Below are 17500 nucleotides of genomic sequence, written 5' to 3' on the forward strand. Positions count from 1 at the left end.
CCGCGCCAGATCGATCGAGGTGTGGACCGCAGCGAGGTCGCCCCTCGCACCACGCTCGCAGGTCCGGGTTGGAATCCTGGGTGACGAGCACCGCAGGGCGGCAGAGCCATCGCACTTAGCCGGGTGGCAGAGGAGGACCAGACTATTCACAGATAGCGGCCCAACGACTCCCAGAGCCGGTCGTGCGGCGCGCGAGGTCTGCTCTCTTCACAAGAGGCTTTATTAGGGAGTGCTAAGGCAAGGTTCTGTGCCCTCCACCCTCATCGCAACACCCATGGGAGCCTCCGGTCGTCAATAGACCGCCGCACCGGCCTCTGACTGACTCTCAGAATGGACGGAAAGAGCCGGGTAAGCCTTTCAAAAGATTCGACCACGTGCCGAAAACTTTAGACTTCCGTGAGCTCTCCGGCTTGCACCGAGACCCGAAGTCGACGTGCGAAGCACCACGGGACCCCTTTCGCCTGCAGGTCCCGAGCCGCCTTTATTTGCTGTTACGAGCATCGTGTGCCCCATACCTGCGTGACGAGCACCGCAGGGCGGCAGAGCCATCGCACTTGGCCGGGTGGCAGAGGAGGACCCGACTATTCACAGATAGCGGCCCAACGACTCCCAGAGCCGGTCGTGCGGCGCGCGAGGTCTGCTCTCTTCACAAGAGGCTTTATTAGGGAGTGCTAAGGCAAGGTTCTGTGCCCTCCACCCTCATCGCAACACCCATGGGAGCCTCCGGTCGTCAATAGACCGCCGCACCGGCCTCTGACTGACTCTCAGAATGGACGGAAAGAGCCGGGTAAGCCTTTCAAAAGATTCGACCACGTGCCGAAAACTTTAGACTTCCGTGAGCTCTCCGGCTTGCACCGAGACCCGAAGTCGACGTGCGAAGCACCACGGGACCCCTTTCGCCTGCAGGTCCCGAGCCGCCTTTATTTGCTGTTACGAGCATCGTGTGCCCCATACCTGCGTGACGAGCACCGCAGGGCGGCAGAGCCATCGCACTTGGCCGGGTGGCAGAGGAGGACCCGACTATTCACAGATAGCGGCCCAACGACTCCCAGAGCCGGTCGTGCGGCGCGCGAGGTCTGCTCTCTTCACAAGAGGCTTTATTAGGGAGTGCTAAGGCAAGGTTCTGTGCCCTCCACCCTCATCGCAACACCCATGGGAGCCTCCGGTCGTCAATAGACCGCCGCACCGGCCTCTGACTGACTCTCAGAATGGACGGAAAGAGCCGGGTAAGCCTTTCAAAAGATTCGACCACGTGCCGAAAACTTTAGACTTCCGTGAGCTCTCCGGCTTGCACCGAGACCCGAAGTCGACGTGCGAAGCACCACGGGACCCCTTTCGCCTGCAGGTCCCGAGCCGCCTTTATTTGCTGTTACGAGCATCGTGTGCCCCATACCTGCGTGACGAGCACCGCAGGGCGGCAGAGCCATCGCACTTGGCCGGGTGGCAGAGGAGGACCCGACTATTCACAGATAGCGGCCCAACGACTCCCAGAGCCGGTCGTGCGGCGCGCGAGGTCTGCTCTCTTCACAAGAGGCTTTATTAGGGAGTGCTAAGGCAAGGTTCTGTGCCCTCCACCCTCATCGCAACACCCATGGGAGCCTCCGGTCGTCAATAGACCGCCGCACCGGCCTCTGACTGACTCTCAGAATGGACGGAAAGAGCCGGGTAAGCCTTTCAAAAGATTCGACCACGTGCCGAAAACTTTAGACTTCCGTGAGCTCTCCGGCTTGCACCGAGACCCGAAGTCGACGTGCGAAGCACCACGGGACCCCTTTCGCCTGCAGGTCCCGAGCCGCCTTTATTTGCTGTTACGAGCATCGTGTGCCCCATACCTGCGTGACGAGCACCGCAGGGCGGCAGAGCCATCGCACTTGGCCGGGTGGCAGAGGAGGACCAGACTATTCACAGATAGCGGCCCAACGACTCCCAGAGCCGGTCGTGCGGCGCGCGAGGTCTGCTCTCTTCACAAGAGGCTTTATTAGGGAGTGCTAAGGCAAGGTTCTGTGCCCTCCACCCTCATCGCAACACCCATGGGAGCCTCCGGTCGTCAATAGACCGCCGCACCGGCCTCTGACTGACTCTCAGAATGGACGGAAAGAGCCGGGTAAGCCTTTCAAAAGATTCGACCACGTGCCGAAAACTTTAGACTTCCGTGAGCTCTCCGGCTTGCACCGAGACCCGAAGTCGACGTGCGAAGCACCACGGGACCCCTTTCGCCTGCAGGTCCCGAGCCGCCTTTATTTGCTGTTACGAGCATCGTGTGCCCCATACCTGCGTGACGAGCACCGCAGGGCGGCAGAGCCATCGCACTTGGCCGGGTGGCAGAGGAGGACCCGACTATTCACAGATAGCGGCCCAACGACTCCCAGAGCCGGTCGTGCGGCGCGCGAGGTCTGCTCTCTTCACAAGAGGCTTTATTAGGGAGTGCTAAGGCAAGGTTCTGTGCCCTCCACCCTCATCGCAACACCCATGGGAGCCTCCGGTCGTCAATAGACCGCCGCACCGGCCTCTGACTGACTCTCAGAATGGACGGAAAGAGCCGGGTAAGCCTTTCAAAAGATTCGACCACGTGCCGAAAACTTTAGACTTCCGTGAGCTCTCCGGCTTGCACCGAGACCCGAAGTCGACGTGCTAAGCACCACGGGACCCCTTTCGCCTGCAGGTCCCGAGCCGCCTTTATTTGCTGTTACGAGCATCGTGTGCCCCATACCTGCGTGACGAGCACCGCAGGGCGGCAGAGCCATCGCACTTGGCCGGGTGGCAGAGGAGGACCAGACTATTCACAGATAGCGGCCCAACGACTCCCAGAGCCGGTCGTGCGGCGCGCGAGGTCTGCTCTCATCACAAGAGGCTTTAGGGAGTGCTCAGGCAAGGGTCAGCCCGCAGCCTTCCTGGCAACACCCAGGGGAACCAGGCCACTCGCGTCTCTCGCCTTCATTTTCGACACGAGCGCCTGCGGAGGGCCACCACCCCCTCCGATTGTCAAGAGACCTCCGCACCGGCCTCTGACTTACTCTCAGAATGGACGGAAAGAGCCGGGTAAGCCTTTGAAAAGATTCGACCACGTGCCGAAAACTTTAGACTTCCGTGAGCTCTCCGGCTTGCACCGAGACCCGAAGTCGACGTGCTTAGCACCACGGGACCCCTTTCGCCTGCAGGTCCCGAGCCGCCTTTTATTTTTGTTACGAGTATCGTGTTCCCCAAACCTGGGTGACGAGCACCGCAGGGCGGCAGAGCCATCGCGCTTGTCCGGGTGGCAGAGGAGGACCAGACTATTCACAAATAGCGGCCCAACGACTCCCAGAGCCGGTCGTGCGGCAGGCGAGGTCTGCTCTCATCACAAGAGGCTTTAGGGAGTGCTCAGGCAACGGTCAGCCCGCAGCCTTCTTGGCAACACCCAAGGGAACCAGGCCACTCGCGTCTCTCGCCTTCATTTTGGACACGAGCGCCTGTGGAGGGACGGCCGGAGTCAACGTGGGGTTTGCCCGCCCTCCAATAGTGTCAAAAGACCGCCGCACAAGTCTCTGACTGACTCTTAGAACAGACAGAAAGAGTTTGTCAAATCTGTCAAAAAATTGACAAAGTGTCAAAAATTCGACTTCCAAGAGCTCTCCGGCATGCACTCATACCTGTCATTAAAGTGCTATGCCCGTGGAACCGTTTTTCGGATGCCTTTCAGAACGGTCCCGCGCCGCCATTTTGTTCTAAAAATCGTGTTCCCATATATCTCCGGGTACCCCGCCAACCTCACTGCGGAAAAACTACAAGTGGCACTGAATGGGTCTGAATTCCAAATTTGACTGCATCGGTCTGGAACTCGGTCCGGTCAAAACCGTTTGGATTTTTCTCGGTCCGGACTTCCGCGACAGACAAAGTTAAAGTTTTCGGGCTGCAGGCACAAAACGACAGCTGGCCATTTGCCGGGCTCAATTCACCCAATTCCTCCGGCACTTCGGAGCACATGTTCGGTGTAAGTTTGCGAATCTTTCCCGATGCTGCAGCATTTTCCTCCGCTGACACTTAGAATATTTTTCACACTTTGCTGAAAATTTTTCTAAGTGTTTTTTTCCAAGTTTTCCTGGTTACTGATTTCTTCTTTTTAAACATTTTTCTAAGTTTTTCTGGTTACTGATTTCTTCTTTTTAAACATTTTTCTAAGTTTTTCTGGTTACTCATTTCTTCTTTTTAAACATTTTTCTAAGTTTTTCTGGTTACTCACTTCTTCTTTTTAAACATTTTTCTAAGTTTTTCTGGTTACTGATTTCTTCTTTTTAAACATTTTTCGCCGTTTTTCTGGTTACTGATTTCTTCTTTTTAAACATTTTTCTAAGTTTTTCTGGTTACTGATTTCTTCTTTTTAAACGTTTTTCTGGTTACTCATTTCTTCTTTTTAAACATTTTTCTAAGTTTTTCTGGTTACTCACTTCTTCTTTTTAAACATTTTTCGCCGTTTTTCTGGTTACTGATTTCTTCTTTTTAAACATTTTTCTAAGTTTTTCTGGTTACTCATTTCTTCTTTTTAAACATTTTTCTAAGTTTTTCTGGTTACTCATTTCTTCTTTTTAAACATTTTTCTAAGTTTTTCTGGTTACTGATTTCTTCTTTTTAAACATTTTTCTAAGTTTTTCTGGTTACTGATTTCTTCTTTTTAAACATTTTTCTAAGTTTTCCTGGTTACTCATTTCTTCTTTTTAAACATTTTTCTAAGTTTTCCTGGTTACTCATTTCTTCTTTTTAAACATTTTTCTAAGTTTTCCTGGTTACTGATTTCTTCTTTTTAAACATTTTTCGCAGTTTTTCTGGTTACTGATTTCTTCTTTTTAAACATTTTTTCGCAGTTTGTCTGGTTACTGATTTCTTCTTTTTAAACATTTTTCGCCGTTTTTCTGGTTACTGATTTCTTCTTTTTAAACATTTTTCGCCGTTTTTCTGGTTACTGATTTCTTCTTTTTAAGCATTTTTCTAAGTTTTTCTGGTTACTCATTTCTTCTTTTTAAACATTTTTCTAAGTTTTTCTGGTTACTGATTTCTTCTTTTTAAACATTTTTCTAAGTTTTTCTGGTTACTCATTTCTTCTTTTTAAACATTTTTCTAAGTTTTTCTGGTTACTCACTTCTTCTTTTTAAACATTTTTCTAAGTTTTTCTGGTTACTGATTTCTTCTTTTTAAACATTTTTCGCCGTTTTTCTGGTTACTGATTTCTTCTTTTTAAACATTTTTCTAAGTTTTTCTGGTTACTCATTTCTTCTTTTTAAACATTTTTCTAAGTTTTTCTGGTTACTGATTTCTTCTTTTTAAACATTTTTCTAAGTTTTCCTGGTTACTGATTTCTTCTTTTTAAACATTTTTCGCAGTTTTTCTGGTTACTGATTTCTTCTTTTTAAACATTTTTCTAAGTTTTCCTGGTTACTGATTTCTTCTTTTTAAACATTTTTCGCAGTTTTTCTGGTTACTGATTTCTTCTTTTTAAACATTTTTCTAAGTTTTTCTGGTTACTGATTTCTTCTTTTTAAACATTTTTCTAAGTTTTTCTGGTTACTCACTTCTTCTTTTTAAACATTTTTCTAAGTTTTCCTGGTTACTGATTTCTTCTTTTTAAACATTTTTCGCAGTTTGTCTGGTTACTGATTTCTTCTTTTTAAACATTTTTCGCAGTTTTTCTGGTTACTGATTTCTTCTTTTTAAACATTTTTCTAAGTTTTTCTGGTTACTCACTTCTTCTTTTATAACATTTTTCTAAGTTTTCCTGGTTACTGATTTCTTCTTTTTAAACATTTTTCTAAGTTTTCCTGGTTACTGATTTCTTCTTTTTAAACATTTTTCTAAGTTTTCCTGGTTACTGATTTCTTCTTTTTAAACATTTTTCTAAGTTTTTCTGGTTACTCATTTCTTCTTTTTAAACATTTTTCGCAGTTTTTCTGGTTACTGATTTCTTCTTTTTAAACATTTTCCTAAGTTTTCCTGGTTACTGATTTCTTCTTTTTAAACATTTTTCTAAGTTTTCCTGGTTACTCATTTCTTCTTTTTGATCATTTTTCTAAGTTTTCCTGGTTACTGATTTCTTCGTTTTGAACATTTTTCTAAGTTTTCCTGGTTACTCACTTCTTCTTTTCAAACATTTTTCTTCGTTTTTCTGTTTACTCATTTAGCACTTTCAGGCACTTTCCCATCATTTCCTCGTTCCCGATTTCACCCTTTAAAACGCTTTCGGGCATTTCCCTAAGTTTTGCGGTTCACTCGTTTGGGACTCACTGACACCTTCTCTAGCTTCCCTGCTCACTTTTTTCGTACTGTTGAGAAAATTCGAACCCTTTCCTTAACTATGCCGGTTACTGACTTCACCGCTTCAGACCCTTGTCCCCGTAATGAAAGATACCATTTCCCACCGTGGGAAATGCACGAAAATCGGACTGAACACGGGGGAGGCTCCCCCCTCGAAGGCGAGACCGTCGGCAGAACCGCCGGGTCAAACCCGGCCGAGCTACCCGGCTTACAAGTCTCAAAGTCGGTATGAGCAGTCACGTCCACCCCCATTCCCTTTTGGACCACTTCCCACGGTTCCAAATGCATGAAAATCGGCCTGTACACGGGGGAGGCACCCGCCTCGAAGACGAGACCGTCGGCAGAACCGCCGGGTCAAACCCGGCTGAGCTACCCGGCTCGGAAGCGCCAAAGTCGGGTTGAGCAGTCACATTCACTCCCATCGACGTTTGGACCACTTCCCACGGTTCGAAATGCACGGAAATCGGCCTGTACACGGGGGAGGCACCCGCCTCGAAGAGGAGACTGTCGGCAGAACCGCCGGGTCAAACCCGGCTGTGCTAACCGGCTCGGAAGCGCCAAAGTCGGGTTGAGCAGTCACATTCACTCCCATCCCCTTTTGGGCAACTTCCCACGGTTGGAAATGCATGGAAATCGGACTGAACACGGGGGAGGCTCCCCCCTCGAAGGCGAGACCGTCGGCAGAACCGCAGGATCAAACCCGGCTGAGCTACCCGGCTTACAAGTCTCAAAGTCGGTATGAGCAGACACGTCCACCCCCATTCCCTTTTGGACCACTTCCCACGGTTCGAAATGCATGAAAATCGGCCTGTATACGGGGGAGGCACCCGCCTCGAAGACGAGACCGTCGGCAGACCCGCCGGGTCAAACCCGGCTGAGCTACCCGGCTCGGAAGCGCCAAAGTCGGGTTGAGCAGTCACATTCACTCCCATCCCCTTTTGGACCACTTCCCACGGTTCGAAATGCACGAAAATCGGCCTGTACACGGGGGAGGCACCCGCCTCGAAGACGAGACCGTCGGCAGAACCGCCGGAACAAACCCGGCTGAGCTACCCGGCTTACAAGTCTCAAAGTCGGTATGAGCAGACACGTCCACCCCCATTCCCTTTTGGACCACTTCCCACGGTTCGAAATGCATGAAAATCGGCCTGTATACGGGGGAGGCACCCGCCTCGAAGACGAGACCGTCGGCAGACCCGCCGGGTCAAACCCGGCTGAGCTACCCGGCTCGGAAGCGCCAAAGTCGGGTTGAGCAGTCACATTCACTCCCATCCCCTTTTGAACCTCTTCCCACCGTTGGAAATGCACGAAAATCGGCCTGTACACGGGGGAGGCTCCCCCCTCGAAGGCGAGACCGTCGGCAGAACCGCCGGGTCAAACCCGGCTGAGCTACCCGGCTTACAAGTCTCGAAGTCGGGTTGAGCAGTCACATTCACTCCCATCGACTTTTGGGCAACTTCCCACCGTTGCAAATGCATGAAAATCGGCCTGTACACGGGGGAGGCACCCGCCTCGAAGTCGAGACCGTCGGCAGAACCGCCGGGTCCAACCCGGCTGAGCTACCCGGCTTACAAGTCTCAAAGCCGGGTTGGGCAGTCACGTTCACCCCCATTCCCTTTTGGATCACTTCCCACGGTTCGAAATGCACGAAAACCGGCCTGTACACGGGGGAGGGTCCGCCCTCGAAGGCGAGACCGTCGGCAGAACCGCCGGGTCAAACCTGGCTGAGCTACCCGGCTTACAAGTCTCAAAGTCGGGTTGAGCAGTCACGTTCACTCCCATCGACTTTTAGACCACTTCCCACGGTTCGAAATGCACGAAAATCGGCCTGTACACGGGGGAGGCACCCGCCTCGAAGACGAGACCGTCGGCAGAACCGCCGGGTCAAACCCGGCCGAGCTACCCGGGTTAGAAGCCTCAGAGTCGGGTTGAGCAGTCACGTTCACTCCCATCGACTTTTAGACCACTTCCCACGGTTGGAAATGCACGAAAATCGGCCTGTACACGGGGGTGGCATCCGCCTCGAAGACGAGACCGTCGGCAGAACCGCCGGGTCAAACCCGGCTGAGCTACCCGGCTTACAAGTCTCAAAGTCGGGTTGAGCAGTCACATTCACTCCCATCGACTTTTGGGCAACTTCCCACGGTTCGAAATGCACAAGATTCGGCCTGAACACGGGGGACGCTCCCCCCTCGAAGGCGAGACCGTCGGCAGACCCGCCGGGTCAAACCCGGCTGAGCTACCCGGCTCGGAAGCGCCAAAGTCGGTATGAGCAGTCACGTTCACTCCCATCCCCTTTTGGACCGCTTCCCACGGTACGAAATGCATGAAAATCGGCCTGTACACGGGGGAGGCACCCGCCTCGAAGACGAGACCGTCGGCAGAACCGCCGGGTCAAACCCGGCTGAGCTACCCGGCTTACAAGTCTCAAAGTCGGGTTGAGCAGTCACATTCACTCCCATCGACTTTTGGGCAACTTCCCACGGTTCGAAATGCACAAAATTCGGCCTGAACACGGGGGACGCTCCCCCCTCGAAGGCGAGACCGTCGGCAGAACCGCCGGGTCAAACCCGGCTGAGCTACCCGGCTTAAAAGTCTCAAAGTCGGTATGAGCAGTCACATTCACCCCCATTCCCTTTTGGACCACTTCCCACGGTTGGAAATGCATGAAAATCGGCCTGGACACGGGGGAGGCTCCCCCCTCGATGACGAGACCGTCGGCAGAACCGCCGGAACAAACCCGGCTGAGCTACCCGGCTTACAAGTCTCAAAGTCGGTATGAGCAGACACGTCCACCCCCATTCCCTTTTGGACCACTTCCCACCGTTGGAAATGCACGAAAATCGGCCTGTACACGGGGGAGGCACCGGCCTCGAAGACGAGACCGTCGGCAGAACCGCCGGATCAAACCCGGCCGAGCTACCCGGGTTAGAAGCCTCAGAGTCGGGTTGAGCAGTCACATTCACTCCCATCCCCTTTTGAACCTCTTCCCACCGTTGGAAATGCACGAAAATCGGCCTGTACACGGGGGAGGCTCCCCCCTCGAAGGCGAGACCGTCGGCAGAACCGCCGGGTCAAACCCGGCTGAGCTACCCGGCTTAAAAGTCTCAAAGTCGGGTTGAGCAGTCACATTCACTCCCATCGACTTTTGGGCAACTTCCCACCGTTGCAAATGCATGAAAATCGGCCTGTACACGGGGGAGGCTCCGCCCTCGAAGGCGAGACCGACGGCAGAACCGCCGGGTCAAACCCGGCCGGGCTACCCGGGTTAGAAGCCTCAGAGTCGGGTTGAGCAGTCGCATTCACCCCCATCCCCTTTTGAACCTCTTCCCACCGTTGGAAATGCACGAAAATCGGCCTGTACACGGGGGAGGCACCGGCCTCGAAGACGAGACCGTCGGCAGAACCGCCGGATCAAACCCGGCCGAGCTACCCGGGTTAGAAGCCTCAGAGTCGGGTTGAGCAGTCACATTCACTCCCATCCCCTTTTGAACCTCTTCCCACCGTTGGAAATGCACGGAAATCGGCCTGTACACGGGGGAGGCTCCCCCCTCGAAGGCGAGACCGTCGGCAGAACCGCCGGGTCAAACCCGGCTGAGCTACCCGGCTTACAAGTCTCAAAGTCGGTATGAGCAGACACGTCCACCCCCATTCCCTTTTGGACCACTTCCCACCGTTGGAAATGCACGAAAATCGGCCTGTACACGGGGGAGGCACCGGCCTCGAAGACGAGACCGTCGGCAGAACCGCCGGATCAAACCCGGCCGAGCTACCCGGGTTAGAAGCCTCAGAGTCGGGTTGAGCAGTCACATTCACTCCCATCCCCTTTTGAACCTCTTCCCACCGTTGGAAATGCACGAAAATCGGCCTGTACACGGGGGAGGCTCCCCCCTCGAAGGCGAGACCGTCGGCAGAACCGCCGGGTCAAACCCGGCTGAGCTACCCGGCTTAAAAGTCTCAAAGTCGGGTTGAGCAGTCACATTCACTCCCATCGACTTTTGGGCAACTTCCCACCGTTGCAAATGCATGAAAATCGGCCTGTACACGGGGGAGGCTCCGCCCTCGAAGGCGAGACCGACGGCAGAACCGCCGGGTCAAACCCGGCCGGGCTACCCGGCTCGGAAGCGCCAAAGTCGGGTTGAGCAGTCACATTCACCCCCATCCCCTTTTGGGCCACTTCCCACGGTTCGAAATGCATGAAAATCGGCCTGTACACGGGGGACGCTCCCCCCTCGAAGGCGAGGCAGTCGGCAGAACCGCCGGGTCAAACCCGGCTGAGCTACCCGGGTTAGATGCCTCAAAGTCGGGTTGAGCAGTCACATTCACCCCCATCCCCTTTCGGCCCCCTTCCCACGGTTGGAAATGCATGAAAATCGGCCTGTACACGGTGGGCGCTCCCCCCTCGAAGGTGAGACCTTCGGCAGAACCGCCGGGTCAAATCCTGCCGAGCTACCCGCGTTAGAGGTCTCAATGTCGGCTTCAGCAGTCACATTCAATCCCATTCCCGTTTGGACCTCTTCCCGCCGATGGAAATGCACAAAATTCGGCCTGAACACGCGGGGCGCTCCCCCCTCGAAGGCGAGACCGTCGCCAGAACCGCCGGGTCAAATCCGGCTGAGCTACCCGCGTTACAGGTCTCAAAGTCGGGTTGAGCAGTCACGTTCACCCCCATCCCCTTTCGGACCCCTTCCCACGGTTGGAAATGCATGAAAATCGGCCTGTACACGGTGGGCGCTCCCCCCTCGAAGGTGAGACCTTCGGCAGAACCGCCGGGTCAAATCCGGCCGAGCTACCCGCGTTAGAGGTCTCAATGTCGGCTTCAGCAGTCACATTCAATCCCATTCCCGTTTGGACCTCTTCCCGCCGATGGAAATGCACAAAATTCGGCCTGAACACGCGGGACGCTCCCCCCTCGAAGGTGAGACCTTCGGCAGAACCGCCGGGTCAAATCCGGCCGAGCTACCCGCGTTAGAGGTCTCAATGTCGGCTTCAGCAGTCACATTCAATCCCATTCCCGTTTGGACCTCTTCCCGCCGATGGAAATGCACAAAATTCGGCCTGAACACGCGGGACGCTCCCCCCTCGAAGGCGAGACCGTCGCCAGAACCGCCGGGTCAAATCCGGCTGAGCTACCCGCGTTACAGGTCTCAAAGTCGGGTTGAGCAGTCACGTTCACCCCCATCCCCTTTCGGACCCCTTCCCACGGTTGGAAATGCATGAAAATCGGCCTGTACACGGTGGGCGCTCCCCCCTCGAAGGTGAGACCTTCGGCAGAACCGCCGGGTCAAATCCGGCCGAGCTACCCGCGTTAGAGGTCTCAATGTCGGCTTCAGCAGTCACATTCAATCCCATTCCCGTTTGGACCTCTTCCCGCCGATGGAAATGCACAAAATTCGGCCTGAACACGCGGGACGCTCCCCCCTCGAAGGTGAGACCTTCGGCAGAACCGCCGGGTCAAATCCGGCCGAGCTACCCGCGTTAGAGGTCTCAATGTCGGCTTCAGCAGTCACATTCAATCCCATTCCCGTTTGGACCTCTTCCCGCCGATGGAAATGCACAAAATTCGGCCTGAACACGCGGGACGCTCCCCCCTCGAAGGCGAGACCGTCGCCAGAACCGCCGGGTCAAATCCGGCTGAGCTACCCGCGTTAGAGGTCTCAAAGTCGGGTTGAGCAGTCACGTTCACCCCCATCCCCTTTCGGACCCCTTCCCACGGTTGGAAATGCATGAAAATCGGCCTGTACACGGTGGGCGCTCCCCCCTCGAAGCTGAGACCTTCGGCAGAACCGCCGGGTCAAATCCGGCCGAGCTACCCGCGTTAGAGGTCTCAATGTCGGCTTCAGCAGTCACATTCAATCCCATTCCCGTTTGGACCTCTTCCCGCCGATGGAAATGCACAAAACTCGGCCTGAACACGCGGGACGCTCCCCCCTCGAAGGTGAGACCTTCGGCAGACCCGCCGGGTCAAATCCGGCCGAGCTACCCGCGTTAGAGGTCTCAATGTCGGCTTCAGCAGTCACATTCAATCCCATTCCCGTTTGGACCTCTTCCCGCCGATGGAAATGCACAAAATTCGGCCTGAACACGCGGGACGCTCCCCCCTCGAAGGCGAGACCGTCGCCAGAACCGCCGGGTCAAATCCGGCCGAGCTACCCGCGTTAGAGGTCTCAATGTCGGCTTCAGCAGTCACATTCAATCCCATTCCCTTTTGGAACACTTCCCGCCGTTAACAATGCACGATATTCGGCCTGAACACGCGGGACGCTCCCCCCTCGAAGGTGAGACCTTCGGCAGAACCGCCGGGTCAAATCCTGCCGAGCTACCCGCGTTAGAGGTCTCAATGTCGGCTTCAGCAGTCACATTCAATCCCATTCCCGTTTGGACCTCTTCCCGCCGATGGAAATGCACAAAATTCGGCCTGAACACGCGGGACGCTCCCCCCTCGAAGGCGAGACCGTCGCCAGAACCGCCGGGTCAAATCCGGCCGAGCTACCCGCGTTAGAGGTCTCAATGTCGGCTTCAGCAGTCACATTCAATCCCATTCACGTTTGGAACACTTCCCGCCGTTAACAATGCACGATATTCGGCCTGAACACGCGGGACGCTCCCCCCTCGAAGGTGAGACCTTCGGCAGAACCGCCGGGTCAAATCCTGCCGAGCTACCCGCGTTAGAGGTCTCAATGTCGGCTTCAGCAGTCACATTCAATCCCATTCCCGTTTGGACCTCTTCCCGCCGATGGAAATGCACAAAATTCGGCCTGAACACGCGGGGCGCTCCCCCCTCGAAGGCGAGACCGTCGCCAGAACCGCCGGGTCAAATCCGGCTGAGCTACCCGCGTTACAGGTCTCAAAGTCGGCTTCAGCAGTCACATTCAATCCCATTCCCTTTTGGAACACTTCCCGCCGTTAACAATGCACGATATTCGGACTGAACACGGGGGCCGGTCCGCCCTCGAAGTCAACACCGTCCGCAGAACCGCCGGGGCAAATCCGGCTGAGCTACCCCGCCCCCGAACACTCAAAGTCCCTCTGAAGCCTTGCATTCGCCTCCTTGGAAAATTGACGTCAAACATTACCAAAATCGGGGGCACGAGCACTAAAGCTAAGTCTCACCCTTTCCCTATCCCTAACCAGGAACCGAACGCCCACCCTCAGCCTCACACCAACGCCGGTGCCACTCCAGACAGACACACCCTTCAAAACCACACCCATCCGGCCATGCAACTCAAAAAGGGTCCAAATTCAGAAACACCCCCTTCAAAAGGCACTCCATCCTCGGCCACACCACCGGGACATGCTCCCCTCGGCGATAATTAAGCCCCCACCACTATTTGAAGCCAACCGCAGCCGCAACTCGAACGGAGAAATCAGTAACCAATTCAAAAATGCGCTTGGTTACTGATTTCTACTGAGCCGAAAAAATTCTAAGTGTCGGTGGTTACTGATTTATACCAACCCGAAAAAATTCTAAGTGTCAGTGGTTACTGATTTATACCAACCCGAAAATATTCTAAGTGTCAGTGGTTACTGATTTATACCAACCCGAAAAAATTCTAAGTGTCAGTGGTTACTGATTTATACCAAGTCGAAAAAATTCTAAGTGTCAGTGGTTACTGATTTATACCAACCCGAAAATATTCTAAGTGTCAGTGGTTACTGATTTATACCAACTCGAAAAAATTCTAAGTGTCAGTGGTTACTGATTTATACCGACCCGAAAAAATTCTAAGTGTCAGTGGTTACTGATTTATACCAACTCGAAAATATTCTAAGTGTCGGTGGTTACTGATTTATACCAACCCGAAAAAATTCTAAGTGTCAGTGGTTACTGATTTATACCAACTCGAAAAAATTCTAAGTGTCGGTGGTTACTGATTTATACCAACTCGAAAATATTCTAAGTGTCGGTGGTTACTGATTTATACCTACCCGAAAATATTCTAAGTGTCAGTGGTTACTGATTTATACCAAGTCGAAAATATTCTAAGTGTCAGTGGTTACTGATTTATACCAACTCGAAAAAATTCTAAGTGTCAGTGGTTACTGATTTATACCAACTCGAAAATATTCTAAGTGTCGGTGGTTACTGATTTATACCAACCCGAAAATATTCTAAGTGTCAGTGGTTACTGATTTATACCAACTCGAAAAAATTCTAAGTGTCGGTGGTTACTGATTTATACCAACTCGAAAATATTCTAAGTGTCGGTGGTTACTGATTTATACCAACTGATTTATACAAAACTCGGCCTGAACACGCGGGACGCTCCCCCCTCGAAGGTGAGACCTTCGGCAGACCCGCCGGGTCAAATCCGGCCGAGCTACCCGCGTTAGAGGTCTCAATGTCGGCTTCAGCAGTCACATTCAATCCCATTCCCGTTTGGACCTCTTCCCGCCGATGGAAATGCACAAAATTCGGCCTGAACACGCGGGACGCTCCCCCCTCGAAGGCGAGACCGTCGCCAGAACCGCCGGGTCAAATCCGGCCGAGCTACCCGCGTTAGAGGTCTCAATGTCGGCTTCAGCAGTCACATTCAATCCCATTCCCTTTTGGAACACTTCCCGCCGTTAACAATGCACGATATTCGGCCTGAACACGCGGGACGCTCCCCCCTCGAAGGTGAGACCTTCGGCAGAACCGCCGGGTCAAATCCTGCCGAGCTACCCGCGTTAGAGGTCTCAATGTCGGCTTCAGCAGTCACATTCAATCCCATTCCCGTTTGGACCTCTTCCCGCCGATGGAAATGCACAAAATTCGGCCTGAACACGCGGGACGCTCCCCCCTCGAAGGCGAGACCGTCGCCAGAACCGCCGGGTCAAATCCGGCCGAGCTACCCGCGTTAGAGGTCTCAATGTCGGCTTCAGCAGTCACATTCAATCCCATTCACGTTTGGAACACTTCCCGCCGTTAACAATGCACGATATTCGGCCTGAACACGCGGGACGCTCCCCCCTCGAAGGTGAGACCTTCGGCAGAACCGCCGGGTCAAATCCTGCCGAGCTACCCGCGTTAGAGGTCTCAATGTCGGCTTCAGCAGTCACATTCAATCCCATTCCCGTTTGGACCTCTTCCCGCCGATGGAAATGCACAAAATTCGGCCTGAACACGCGGGGCGCTCCCCCCTCGAAGGCGAGACCGTCGCCAGAACCGCCGGGTCAAATCCGGCTGAGCTACCCGCGTTACAGGTCTCAAAGTCGGCTTCAGCAGTCACATTCAATCCCATTCCCTTTTGGAACACTTCCCGCCGTTAACAATGCACGATATTCGGACTGAACACGGGGGCCGGTCCGCCCTCGAAGTCAACACCGTCCGCAGAACCGCCGGGGCAAATCCGGCTGAGCTACCCCGCCCCCGAACACTCAAAGTCCCTCTGAAGCCTTGCATTCGCCTCCTTGGAAAATTGACGTCAAACATTACCAAAATCGGGGGCACGAGCACTAAAGCTAAGTCTCACCCTTTCCCTATCCCTAACCAGGAACCGAACGCCCACCCTCAGCCTCACACCAACGCCGGTGCCACTCCAGACAGACACACCCTTCAAAACCACACCCATCCGGCCATGCAACTCAAAAAGGGTCCAAATTCAGAAACACCCCCTTCAAAAGGCACTCCATCCTCGGCCACACCACCGGGACATGCTCCCCTCGGCGATAATTAAGCCCCCACCACTATTTGAAGCCAACCGCAGCCGCAACTCGAACGGAGAAATCAGTAACCAATTCAAAAATGCGCTTGGTTACTGATTTCTACTGAGCCGAAAAAATTCTAAGTGTCGGTGGTTACTGATTTATACCAACCCGAAAAAATTCTAAGTGTCAGTGGTTACTGATTTATACCAACCCGAAAATATTCTAAGTGTCAGTGGTTACTGATTTATACCAACCCGAAAAAATTCTAAGTGTCAGTGGTTACTGATTTATACCAAGTCGAAAAAATTCTAAGTGTCAGTGGTTACTGATTTATACCAACCCGAAAATATTCTAAGTGTCAGTGGTTACTGATTTATACCAACTCGAAAAAATTCTAAGTGTCAGTGGTTACTGATTTATACCGACCCGAAAAAATTCTAAGTGTCAGTGGTTACTGATTTATACCAACTCGAAAATATTCTAAGTGTCGGTGGTTACTGATTTATACCAACCCGAAAAAATTCTAAGTGTCAGTGGTTACTGATTTATACCAACTCGAAAAAATTCTAAGTGTCGGTGGTTACTGATTTATACCAACTCGAAAATATTCTAAGTGTCGGTGGTTACTGATTTATACCTACCCGAAAATATTCTAAGTGTCAGTGGTTACTGATTTATACCAAGTCGAAAATATTCTAAGTGTCAGTGGTTACTGATTTATACCAACTCGAAAAAATTCTAAGTGTCAGTGGTTACTGATTTATACCAACTCGAAAATATTCTAAGTGTCGGTGGTTACTGATTTATACCAACCCGAAAATATTCTAAGTGTCAGTGGTTACTGATTTATACCAACTCGAAAAAATTCTAAGTGTCGGTGGTTACTGATTTATACCAACTCGAAAATATTCTAAGTGTCGGTGGTTACTGATTTATACCAACCCGAAAATATTCTAAGTGTCAGTGGTTACTGATTTATACCAAGTCGAAAATATTCTAAGTGTCAGTGGTTACTGATTTATACCAACTCGAAAATATTCTAAGTGTCGGTGGTTACTGATTTATACCAACCCGAAAATATTCTAAGTGTCAGTGGTTACTGATTTATACCAACTCGAAAAAATTCTAAGTGTCAGTGGTTACTGATTTATACCAACTCGAAAATATTCTAAGTGTCGGTGGTTACTGATTTATACCAACCCGAAAATATTCTAAGTGTCAGTGGTTACTGATTTGTACCGACCCGAAAAAATTCTAAGTGTCAGTGGTTACTGATTTATACCAACCCGAAAATATTCTAAGTGTCGGTGGTTACTGATTTATACCAACCCGAAAATATTCTAAGTGTCAGTGGTTACTGATTTATACCAACTCGAAAAAATTCTAAGTGTCAGTGGTTACTGATTTATACCAACTCGAAAATATTCTAAGTGTCGGTGGTTACTGATTTATACCAACCCGAAAATATTCTAAGTGTCAGTGGTTACTGATTTGTACCGACCCGAAAAAATTCTAAGTGTCAGTGGTTACTGATTTATACCAACCCGAAAATATTCTAAGTGTCAGTGGTTACTGATTTGTACCGACC

Source organism: Chiloscyllium punctatum, unplaced genomic scaffold (assembly GCF_047496795.1).
Source record: "Chiloscyllium punctatum isolate Juve2018m unplaced genomic scaffold, sChiPun1.3 scaffold_434, whole genome shotgun sequence".
In the NCBI taxonomy this organism is placed as follows: Eukaryota; Metazoa; Chordata; class Chondrichthyes; order Orectolobiformes; family Hemiscylliidae; genus Chiloscyllium; species Chiloscyllium punctatum.